Source organism: Semicossyphus pulcher, unplaced genomic scaffold, assembly GCF_022749685.1.
Source record: "Semicossyphus pulcher isolate SPU_LCO1_2020_fin unplaced genomic scaffold, fSemPul1.0.p SCAF_23, whole genome shotgun sequence".
NCBI classification, from domain to species: domain Eukaryota; kingdom Metazoa; phylum Chordata; class Actinopteri; order Labriformes; family Labridae; genus Semicossyphus; species Semicossyphus pulcher.
In genome coordinates, this window is record NW_027211697.1 from 7,327,287 (window position 1) to 7,339,133 (window position 11,847).

Here is an 11,847-nt window from a genome sequence, read left to right on the forward strand (position 1 = left end):
GCTTAGCGCTGTCCATTCACAGCCAGAAGGTTTCAGGGTCAAATCCTGGGTAGGACGTAGGGGGCCCTTCTGCGTGGAGTAAGCATGTTCTACCCATGCATGCGCGGATTCCTTCCGAGTACTCCAGTTTCCCACAGTCTAAAGGCATGCTCATCAGGTGCATTGGTGACTGATCAGTCCACTGTGTACTCCGCCTCTCGCCCAGTGACGGCTGTAATCGTCTCCACCCCACCCCCCCTGCCCTGAACAGGATAAGCGGTATAGATAAAGGATGGATAACTTTAAATGTGAGATATTTTTCATATTCTTCTTCACTTTATTCAATTTTCTTCTCATTACTACTAAACCTAATTTGGTGCACAATCTTATCAGGCTACATTATTTTTATACGGGAGCACAACACGTGAGCTTCGACGGATCTGTCATAGTTGTCAAAGTTATGTAATAAACAAAAGTCTGAAAAGTTTCCATGTGAATAAATGTGCGATGTTGAGAGAATGACACTTGAATGCAGCACCCTGCCCCGTCTGAGCTGAATGCCACAATGTGTGCAAAATGACATTTCCCTTATATAGCTGTGAAAAAATAGCTCTCATGCACATAGAGGAAGTGATGCCATGTTGTCTTCACTCTTTCATACCTTCGGGCTCGACTCTGTGCTAAAAGTGGAAGTGGTGCGAAACTATTCACACTTTCTGAGAACCTTGTGTACTGAAAAATTGACCACGACTTTTTAAAATGATGTAACTTATGTTGCGATAAAGATGCTGCCATGTCACCTCAAACAAAAATAAAGGGGGGGTTTGCGCTTTGAATGCGGTTTGAATTTGACTACACGAAGTAGTTCCCATCATGTCCTAATCCCTCTTTTCTTCTGATGACTGGTGAAAAAAAAGCTTTTTAGCTGTTTCATCCAGCAAAACACAACCAGAAACATGACACTAAGTTATGTTCTGAAAATGCAGCACTATCAGGCACATTTTCCCTGACAGTAAGGTAACATATTATATAATAGATACACTGTATAGTTGAGCCTTAAAATAATAATCATTTATAAAAACAAATTTTACAAGAAGCATTAAACCCTCAGGATTTCTTAGCTAGTGTTTTTAGTGCTAGCTTTGCAATATTTGGGGCACTGGTTTGGCTCGGTTGGTAGAGCTGGCGCCCCATGAGGCTACAGTCCTTGTCGCACTGATCGCAGGTTCGACTCCCGGTCTGCCGATCCAATTGGCGCACGTCATCCCCCACTCTCTGCTCCCCACATTAACCTGTCTCTCTTCGGCTGTCCTATGAACAAAGGCAAAAAGCCTAAAAAATTATCTTTAAAAAAACCAAAAAGCTTTGCGATATTTAGAGATGTAAATTGAGTTCCGGTCATGTGCTTTTTAATTTTAGCTCCTGTGTGAATTTTCCAACAGGCCTTTTGTCCACTGGTTTGGAAGGAACAAACTCAGGTCAGTGCCAAAATAAGCAGCTCACTGTGAAGGTTTCATCACAGTAAAACAGCCTTATCTAGTGGAAAAACGGTGTATTACACCATCAACTGATGAGATCTCCCTGCAAATTAAACTGCAAATGAGCACACAATTAGGATATCCAGTGGATGTTATAACTTGAAATGTTTATTCTTTTATATTCTTACAGTCTATATCTGTAGATGCATCAGTGCATCTTGTGTGTATATGGCTTTTTTTTTTCAGTCTGTTTATCCACGAATAATGTGTAAAAAAAATCTGTGGAGGTGGAGAAGATTAGGGCAGACATTTTATCAGTAAAGACATTAATATGAGTGATAATTTCCCCTGTTGAGACTAATACTACTCATTTGCTGTGTGCAACACAAACTGTACCTCCTGTTATTGGGTTAAAAAATTAAGGTGGATCTGCTGCTTCAGCAAATTCAGCAAGTTTAAGGAAAACTCTTTAAGATGCTGATTTAAGCATTTTGAACACGGAGCAGGTTTACATGTACAGTAGCACAGCCAGAGGGCCGCTCCAAGGCAAATGATCAAACCATGTTTTATGTTAACAGAGAAATACTTGCAAACTTGCAATGCAATACCTTCCCTAACCTCGCAGCTTCCAAACTGAATCTTTTAGACTGTGTTAGTTTTGATAGAACTGGTCTGGATTATGCACTGAAATTCATACAAATTATATTGTGCATTTTCTGTCATGATTTTAACATGCTCTACCTCTGCAGTTTTACCAGGACAATCAAGAATAGGTTAATCATGTTATTGTTATTATCCTCTTTTAAAAACAATATGTACGTTAATTTTTTGACAGATTTACACATCAATCATCTCTGTCTTCACAGTGCTTCCCTTTGCACTCTTCCTGTGCATATTTCGTTGTTGTCATTGTCCTCTGGAGTGATCACAGTAAGGCCCAGTTAGCCTTCACACTCCACTTAATGATAAAAATGATGCAGTATTAGTATTAGTAGTTTGTGAGGATTTTGCATTGCTGTGTAACATGGCATGTCCTTCCTGTCCTTCTATGGGTTAAATTATTCCTGTGCATTTAAACAAACTGGGGTGGAGGTAGTGAAAAAGATTCAGCCATACTTTTACTACTGAAGCAAAAGCATTTAAGACTCAATTTGTAATATTACTTTAGCTTAAGCTGCCTTTTTAAAGTGTCAACAGCTTCAGCAAAGAAATAGGCTACCTGCTGGAGGGCCTCGGGTGGGCAGAGTTCCGTGCCCACAGAGCTGCATTTGAACTCAGCAGGAGATAGCCTACGTGAGCTACATGTTTACGTTCACAGCAGGGGGTGCGGGGCTAGCACTTTCAGAGCGGTACAGAAAATACTTGGCAAAGCTAAATAATTTAGTAAGAGGTCAATGTGTGTTAATGTTTGCTTTATTGTAGTCCACCTGGCCAGGTAATAGAGGTTACGGCTGCTGCTTTAATGCGCCACCCGGAGAGCGCGCCAAGTGACCCAAATCAAACACGCCCACGTCGTCGCGTAACCAACAGATGCATGCTGCATGTCTGTGTAGGCTCATGGTGGATCTTCCAGCAGTACCGACCTGTGTTTACCTTGGAATGTCAGGTGTACACAAGACTCACACAGAATGCCGACAGGTGAGTACAACAACAAACCCCTCTCTTCAACAACCACTGCGTCGCATAGCAACGAAGTTTTGTGTTTGCATACGCGTGCGTGCGTGTGTGTAGGCTTTGTGCAGAGAAAAAAAAATGGTGTTTGAAAAATGTGATCTAATGTTTGTGGGCTGGAGCTGATGTGGAGTTTTGTTGTCACTCAGCTTTTGTCTGCCAGTGCGGTGCTTTATCTCGCTATTAGACACTAAAAGACGGTGTATATTTATTTAATTATTGTATTAATGTGGACCACTTTTCTGGTTGATTCTTGTTGGGTTTATAAGGTTAAACTGGCAGCTAAGTGCCCGGATGTTCATGGTGTTTGTTCCACTTGTGTATGCTCGAATATACTTTAACTTCCTCAACAACTGCATCTGAACAAATGTCTCCAGCTTTTTAAACAGTCTTTTGGGTGCAAACTCCTGCATGTAAAAATGATTCCGTGTTACTGCTAATAGTGATCTGTTCCCTTTTAACAACACACGGAGAGATTGAACTGAAGGCCCACGACCAACCTCTAAATAGCTGTTGATGAACTGAATAATCTACACTCTGGTTTGAATAAACACTTCAGTCAGACTGTAAAAAAGAGACCAAGCGCAGATATTATCCTGCCCTGTGCGGTCTTTTATCAGGGCAGTCCAGGAGAGGCTGTCTTTTGTCTGTCTTTAAACCACTCAGGTCTGCTGGATCAGCTGCAGATGGAGAGTAAACCGCCAAATCGAGTGCTGAACTATACGAATTTGAATCCATATTTGCTGCAGACCCTCCTAGGTCTGTGATTTTGAATATAGAGTGGCACTGCTGGGCTACTAAACCTACCTGAAATTGACTCATGTATATCTCAGAGAGGCTGCACAGGCCTCTGAGGGTTCACTCTGCCCTGAGCTGCTCAGGCCTCCAAAAGACTGCGGAAAAGTTCATCATCAGGGAAGCTTTTACTCACATGGACTGCTTGTCCTCACCTCAGGCTCTGGCCGAACACCTCCTATGCTCAGGCAGAGATAAGAGCATGTAGGAAGAAGATAGCAGCCTTATTTTTCTCCTTATGAGTGCTAACCACATCAGACAACATTACAGCAGGAAGCAGCCCTCTGCAAATTTCTGCGGTTGGGAAATTAGCATGATATACTTACCAAGAAGAAAACGTCTTGATGTGAAAATATGTGATCTAAATAGGCTTGTTCAGGAGTCAGAAAACTCGCTACATGAAATTAATTTGGTCTTTTACAGGTTTCTTAATTACATTTTTCTCAAATCCCAATTTTAGATCATAACCCGAGATTTTCTAAACAAACTCTCTCCCGATCCTCACAGAGCCGTTTGATGAATGCTGCTCATAAATATTTATGCATACCAGTAAGTCTTTGCAGATTTGAGGCTTGAGTAGACTTGTTTGGACTTATGTGTTATTTTGGAAGTCTCAGTAATCACGTTAATGGCCCCATTCTCAGACATCATAAAACCCCCATTAAAGCTGTCACATCCTACCAAAGTTATGCGTAATGCACAGTTTATCGCACTTCATTATATTTATGATATATCTGTATCTATTTCAGTGTTTACTAAAGCCTTTGAGCCTATTAGCCAGATTAACTCGCAGACGTGTTGGCTGTATAGGGTCCATTTGATGCACAGTGGATGAAGGATGGTTGTTTGAGGTTTTTTAATAGTTAATAATTAGGATATTTATGTTCTTCCTGAACCCGCTGAATCCTGTAACCGCTGTGAGTACATAAAACAGTGTTTCTAAGTCGAGGGCGAAGCCTTTTAATAAACTATTGTTCTGAGTTTCAAGATTCTCTGTGAGGCTTTAAATTAAATTACCAAAAATGAATTACATTAATTTGATTATTATATAATTATGGTCGTATTACTGATGATCATTATGAGTGAGTGCTGTATTTAAAAACAGACTCAACCACTAACAGCGCAGCGTGTTGCACTCTGCAGAGCCCTGATGTCTGTGGCTAATGTAGATTTAAGCGTTCACCGCTGTCAGCAACATGCCCGATAAAGCCCATTTGTCTTAAAGGGAGCCCCTCCAGACCCATTCAGCTTATCACTAAGTTAATAATCATAGACTGATGTACTTCATATTGTATGAAACACATTTGAACTTGATTATGCCATCATTTGATTGCTGGCATTTACGGTTTACATGTAAATGTGTTTTGGCTCTTTGAAGGGCATGAATAAACAAAAAGCCGCCGTGCTGCTCGAGGGATAAATGATCAACCCCTTATACATAATAACATCAGGGTAATTGCATTGCACCATCCTCGATTGTGTTCATGTCTTCATACCATTAGTTGTGCACATGCATGTGTGTGTAATATAACAGAGTTGCACCCAAAGGTCTTTTAGGAGTCATGAGTGCAAAAGTGTTCAGATCCACTGGAGTCTTTTATGCTCAGGGTTTCTGCTTACACCTTAAAAATTTAAAAAAGTAATAAGGTTCAGTCGGGAAGTCAAAATATTGCTAAGATGCAGACGATGTCTAAATAACACAATCTGTTCATTTTATTTATAGACAACAACTTTCTCTATTCTGACACAAAACTTGCATTCTTCTCATAATGTGCTTTAAACAAAATACTATAAGCGTGAGCAAACTCTACTCTAGGTGTGATATGTACATTTCCAAATCCCACACCTTAGTTTGGGAGCTTTGTGTAATCTAGCGTAATCTTTGTGTAAGCATTTTACAATCCTTTTGAAGTCACATATAAGCCACAGAGATTTGTATATCTGTTCTCCTGCTTGATGTATTTGTCTGTATTGTTCCAACTGCTATTCATGCACAGCATGTAAAAAGACTGACTGTGTAGGAGGAAGAGAAAATAATTTATTTGGACATCATTTCATGAGATGCCTGAAGAACAACAATAGCTCCGTTCTAAGTGTGTGTTTTATCTGAGCACAGTGCGGTGCTAGCTTATCATGTGATAACAACTGACATGTTTGGCAACTCTAAAATAATTCAAAGGCTGTAAGCTCTACGAGTCAAAGATCCAATTCTGTCTCTGAGCCGAGGAAAAGTAATAATTTCCGAGTTTTATCGGCCCTGCTCAAAATCAGGCCGTGCGTTCCAGCTTAGCTTCAATCAGGGCTGAGTTTGCAAAGAGCTCCTGCTGTAAATGACAAACTGGAGATAAAGCAGGAGTCGGTCAAGGAGGCTGTGCGGCTTGTTGTGCTTGTGCTCAGCCAGCAGGATGCACTGCAGGCCCATCACGCACCAGGAAAACCATCACGCTGTGGAGCACAGTTCAGCCAGTCTATATGAATATTTATGTATGTGGGGAAATGAATGCCATTTTTCACATAAATGAATATCTACGCTCAAATAAAAGATTGGAGAAATGGCTGAGATTATCTTGTTGCCTAATGCTTAATTGAAGGCAGCTTCTAATTAGCTTGGCTATTATCATCCAACTTAGGAACAATCACTGAATCCTGAAACTTTCGCTGAGAATAGAATTTGGCCCTTTAGAAATACATTTAAAGCTACTGCATTATGAAGAATTCTAATCTGTGTCCTCTTGTCACAGACTCAACCACTGTGACCTCTTTTTAATTTTCATGCTGCTCAACATTAATTTAGCTAAGAGCAAAATCTCTGAATTAATGTCCCTTCATTCCTTTCTCTCCCCGCGTCACCCTCATTACATGCTGTGTAAGTGCCGGGTGTCTTACCTCTCACCGGGCGAATAGACGTTCACTACGGTGTATCTGCAGCAAATTTTCTTCACTTTTATTCTGAACGCTGCTCTGACTGAGACAAATGACACAGCGCTAGTTATATAGAATGGAGTTGTGCATTGAGCATTGGGGCTCTGAATGGATCCCTGTGGTTTTCATAAGAGTATAATTCCTTTGCTTGTGTCTGCTCTGCAGGCTGGTGGCAGCTCTGATTGTGGCCACACTGCGCGCCTGCCAGTGTGAATGAATTGTTCCAAAGTGATGTCCTGCACAAAGAGCTTACCTGGAAACAAAGCGCCACAGATTTAGTTTCAATGCAGCCGCGCCAGGAATTCTGCTTCTGGGCCACAAACACTGGCTCACCTGTGAGGTGTTTTCTGGCACGTCTGACGTCCGCATGCAGCAGGAGCGGCGCTGGTGTTGATTGATAATTTCTGAACCGTGGGCGATCAACACTCGCCCTCCAACCCGCTTAATACAGAATATTCTAAACGCATGCCGCCCAGCAGCCACCCCTCCTTCTCCTCCACTCTTTCTTTTTCCACCTCCCTCTGAATTATTGAGCTCTTTCTTTCAAGGGGACCAGTTCCTCTCATCAGATGTGTGGGCCATCAAGCTTGCTTCACCGCTCCTTCACCCGTAGCTGCAGCCGCCCCCATGTTGCCACATGACATTGAGGAAATCACTCACATGTCCCTCACTTACTTCTCACCCACTCCACCGCTTGCTCCCACTCAATCTTGTTTCAAGCTCCCACCCGCCTCACCCCTGCTTTAAATATCCCCGTCTTGCCATCACAACTTCTATACCCCTTTTCCTCACCCCGCCCTCCCTTTACACCCCCATCCCTCCTTCCATTGCTCTGTTTTTCTGTAATGTCACGGCCCACTGCTGGGTGTCACTGAGTTGATGGAGGGAAAAAATGGAGGACTGGGGCGAGGGAGTGGCTTGACAGGAGAGTGCGTGCGTGCGGACGAGTCTGAGAGACGAGGAGAGAGAGAGAGAGGCAGAGCGACAGACATTATGCCTGTGGGGGTGTCTTGTGTAAAATGCTCCATCCTGGTGAAAACACACTTGTCAGTAAGTGCGCCACCACTTGCAATAAAGCCACACAGCCTGGTGCTTGTGACTCCTCTCATGGTGTTCCATTAGTCTCCCAAAGGACTTTTTTCTGCAAACACACTGACTGTAGTCTGTTTCCATCCTCTTATGCAATCTTACGCCACCTGAAGCCAAGTACGTAGTCTGGCACTACCGTGTGCACATGGGGAAACTGTAGCATACTGATTAAACTGTTTGTAGTACTGCTACTCATGTTTACCTTGTAGGAGAAGCCAAATCAGCGCCTCTATCTGGCTGTGGAAGAAGAGCACAGCCCTCTTTGTAGAAAGAAAGAGGCGATGATGCCTTTATTCTCCGCTCTGTTGTTGTGGCTCTATTTTGCGCCTCTGAAAGCACTGAAGCGAACCTTAAGGATCCCTTTTAAAGGCTATGCTAGCAGCCCATTTGATCTAAAACCTAATCAGGGAGACACTTCAGCTTGGTGCAATTGCAACATTATGAGAGTCGATAAGACCTTACTGTTTAATACAATGATTTTCACGTGTCATCTCTCTTTATCGCTCAGGTCAGTCAATAGAATTGATTCAATCAGCAGCACAGCACAAAACACAAGCAGGGAAAAAAAAGAAATCAGCCATTCAGCGGCAAACACAATTCACGGTGACAGCCGCAAACATCTCAACCGCAAAGCGCTCAAACACACACATACACATTGTCACGCAATTACTAAACGGGGATTTGGGGATTGGGGGCTTTGAGGTGTTTATGTGCGCAGGATTTGGACTGTGAGTTTGGGTGTGAATTGTGTTTGAGGAAAAGACAGATGTGTGCGCAGCCACCAAGACAGTAAATTTAGTGGGAAGTGCTTTTGGAAAGACCCCCACAGCTATTCATACAGATTAACAGCAACAAACAGGCAAACAAAGCACAATAACACACTGCCAATGGACGGCCGCCAACTGACCGATGGCAACAATTGATTTATGTTGTATGGGATGTACGCGGGGTTTGGCATGTTAGGAGGCTAGCAAGAGAGAAACACTTGTAGTCTGTGTGTGTGTGTGTGTGTGTGTGTGTTTCTACATGTAGGATTAGGGTTGAGAGGTCTCTGGCATGAGTGGGTGGTAAAAATGCCCCAACTCCTGTGATACGTGATGATCTGAGGAGGAAGTGGGAAGTGGCTGATCCGCTCCATGTTATTAGTCGAGCTCTGTTAGACCATGTAATAGCCTCCCAGCGCAACAGGGAGTCGCTGTTCCAAGAGCCGACTCTGCCCAGTATGACAACCTGATATGGAAGATATTTGTAACGGCGCTACGGCGTAATTCGCGAGATGGCTGTGTACAGGTGTGTGTGTCAGTATGTGTGTGTGTGGCGAGCTCCTCAGAGTGTTTGCATAAGTGCTGATTCTGCTCTTCTAAACCCTTCAACTCTGCATTTTTTCACAGACTTTCCCCCCCCTGTGCTGTGCCCTCATCTCCTCTCCTCTCTTCATCGCCACACAGCTTGCCTCCTCGCCCTTTGCCTCAATTCGTCACACATACCTTTTCATTACCCCTTCTGCCCCTTCCAATCCTGCCAAAAAACAGGGCCCTCCAACGTCCCCTCCGCAGACAGGGTTGCAAACAACGTGAGGTGTAGCAGACGTCAAGTAATTCTCTGGAAAAGTGAGAGCCTGACATTTATGAGACAGCTTTGAACCTTGGTGACGGAAAAGGGTGTATGCAGTGTGAGAGTGGAAGCAGGTGATAAGAATGAAGAGGAACAAGTGGAAGGTGATTTCGCAGGATGAGAAAAAAAGCACATGATACAGACTTTTTTTGACAAAGGAATAAAAGTCAGACAGTTCTGGTCTTTATGATCAAGTGTAGCTGAAGGAGAAAATGTTTCTGTATTATGTGAGAAAAGTAAGGTTTGTATAAGATTGTATTTCTGAGTCTCTCCAGGTCTTGCATGGAGAATCGTATTTCTCTGGAGGGCACCTCACCTGTTTGCTGCACTTCAGATAACAAGAGGTTGCCAAGTAGCACAGCAGCATTATCACTTTTGAAGATTACACCGAGAAAAATCTACGTGCCGATCTTAAAAAGGAAGCGCGTGCGGCTTAATCACACGCTCTTAAAAACTTGCTCTTATTCTGGTCTTTCAACTTTTGCTATTTCTGCACCACAGAGAAAATGTTGGATCGGGTTCAAACACAAAAGAAGCTTAGACACACACTGGAACATAAACACACGCAGTCACACACACGTACACATGTACACACGGCCCTCTCTCCGCACTGTGTGCATGCTCATGCAACCATACAGCATATTTAGCTAAGTAATAAAGCAGCATTGTTTAAAGAGAGGAAAAAAAACAGCAAATGAATCAATATACACCCCCCATGCCAGGGCATTTTATGTGGCATCTGTTTTCCATTCCTTTGCTCGGCACAAAGAGCTGGCCGAGCGCCCCGGCTCTGTGGCCAATCTCTCTCAGCCAGGGTGGAGGTATGCAATCTGCATTGGGCTTCATCTCGCTGGAGCTCACAACAGGCTGGCTGAACATGCCTCTGTCTCTTCCCAGCAGTTTGGATGGACATCTAACAGAACGAGTGCAGAACAAAGAGAGAAAGCAACTGTTTGTTACTGCTTTACCGGAGAGCTGTAATGCACTTTACTGTGAGCTGGTGCATTATGGTATCACTTCTCCAGCCTGTCCTGTTTTGCCAATATTACACTTACTTTGTTGTTTTGATCCGTAGCACTTCTTCTTCTCTCCTGTTCCTCTGCTGGCCTGCATCCCTCCCTCTTTCCCTCCGATTATTTGTCTCCCATCTCTTGTGTGTGTTTCTCTCTTTTCCTCATTCATAGTTCTGTAGTACTACTGGGATCTCATTAAGCCACTGACTTCAAAAAATAAAACATACTGCAGAGACAAAATGAGGGATCCATATATTATAACAAAACTGTGTTGTAATGAGATTTCCTTTTCCCTTCTCTGACACCTTGCGCCCTTCTCTATCCTCTCTTTGCCATCTTTGTCTCACTGGCTGCCTTTGTCAATTCAATTAATTTCAAACAGGCTTTATTGGCATGACGGAGGCATTCTGATGGTGCCAAAGCTCCACAAAAAAGAGAAAAAAAACATGCTGCATTATATCAGCCTCTCCATGTCTTCCCCGCTTCGCAGCCTTAGCGCACCCCCACTCTCTCGCTGCCAGCGTGCAATCACTGAAGCCAGCCGACAACGCAAAATATCTCCTTCCTCCTCGCCCATCTTCCTCAGCTCCCCGTCTGTTTGGGGTTTTTCTTCTCTTGTCCACCTGATACAGCCCTGAAACTGAGGGAGTCTATTTGTCTTCCCCATTAGAGATGAAACAAAGCCAGTATGGAAAGACTGGAGGCTATAGTGTCTATATCTTTGCTTGTATCCCCTCTTAACCCTACTTGCCCTTGTGTCCACCATTGTCCTCCCTCCTTTCTCTCTCTGCTTGTCAAGTGTGTGTGTGTGCACAGTAGCAGGTCTTAGTATTTTACCATCTCTTTAGGGCTGAACGATTTATCCGATTGCAAATGCGCATGTGCAGCAGTCACTTCGCAGGATGTGCGATAGTGAACCATAATAACTTTGTGATATCACTTTAGTGCAGCTTTCACCAGAGCACACGGAGAACTGACTGCTGTGCATGCAGAGTCTGAGTCACCTGCGGGTAAACAAGCACGCAACACTGCAGACGGGCGGCCGTCTCTCATTCTGACTACTACAGTCACATGTCAGAATGGCTATAGTTTAGAGCTGTCACTTTTCGATATATCATTCGAACCTGGTGACATATTAATAGTTCGAACTACAATGATGTGATCGAATTAAAAACTGAAGCACAACACTTTACGAACAAATTACTAATCTGCTTTCCAGAGTCCCAGAATGCTCTCACATTTAAAGACGTGTGCCTTGTATTCCAACAGATGGCGACAACGCGCTG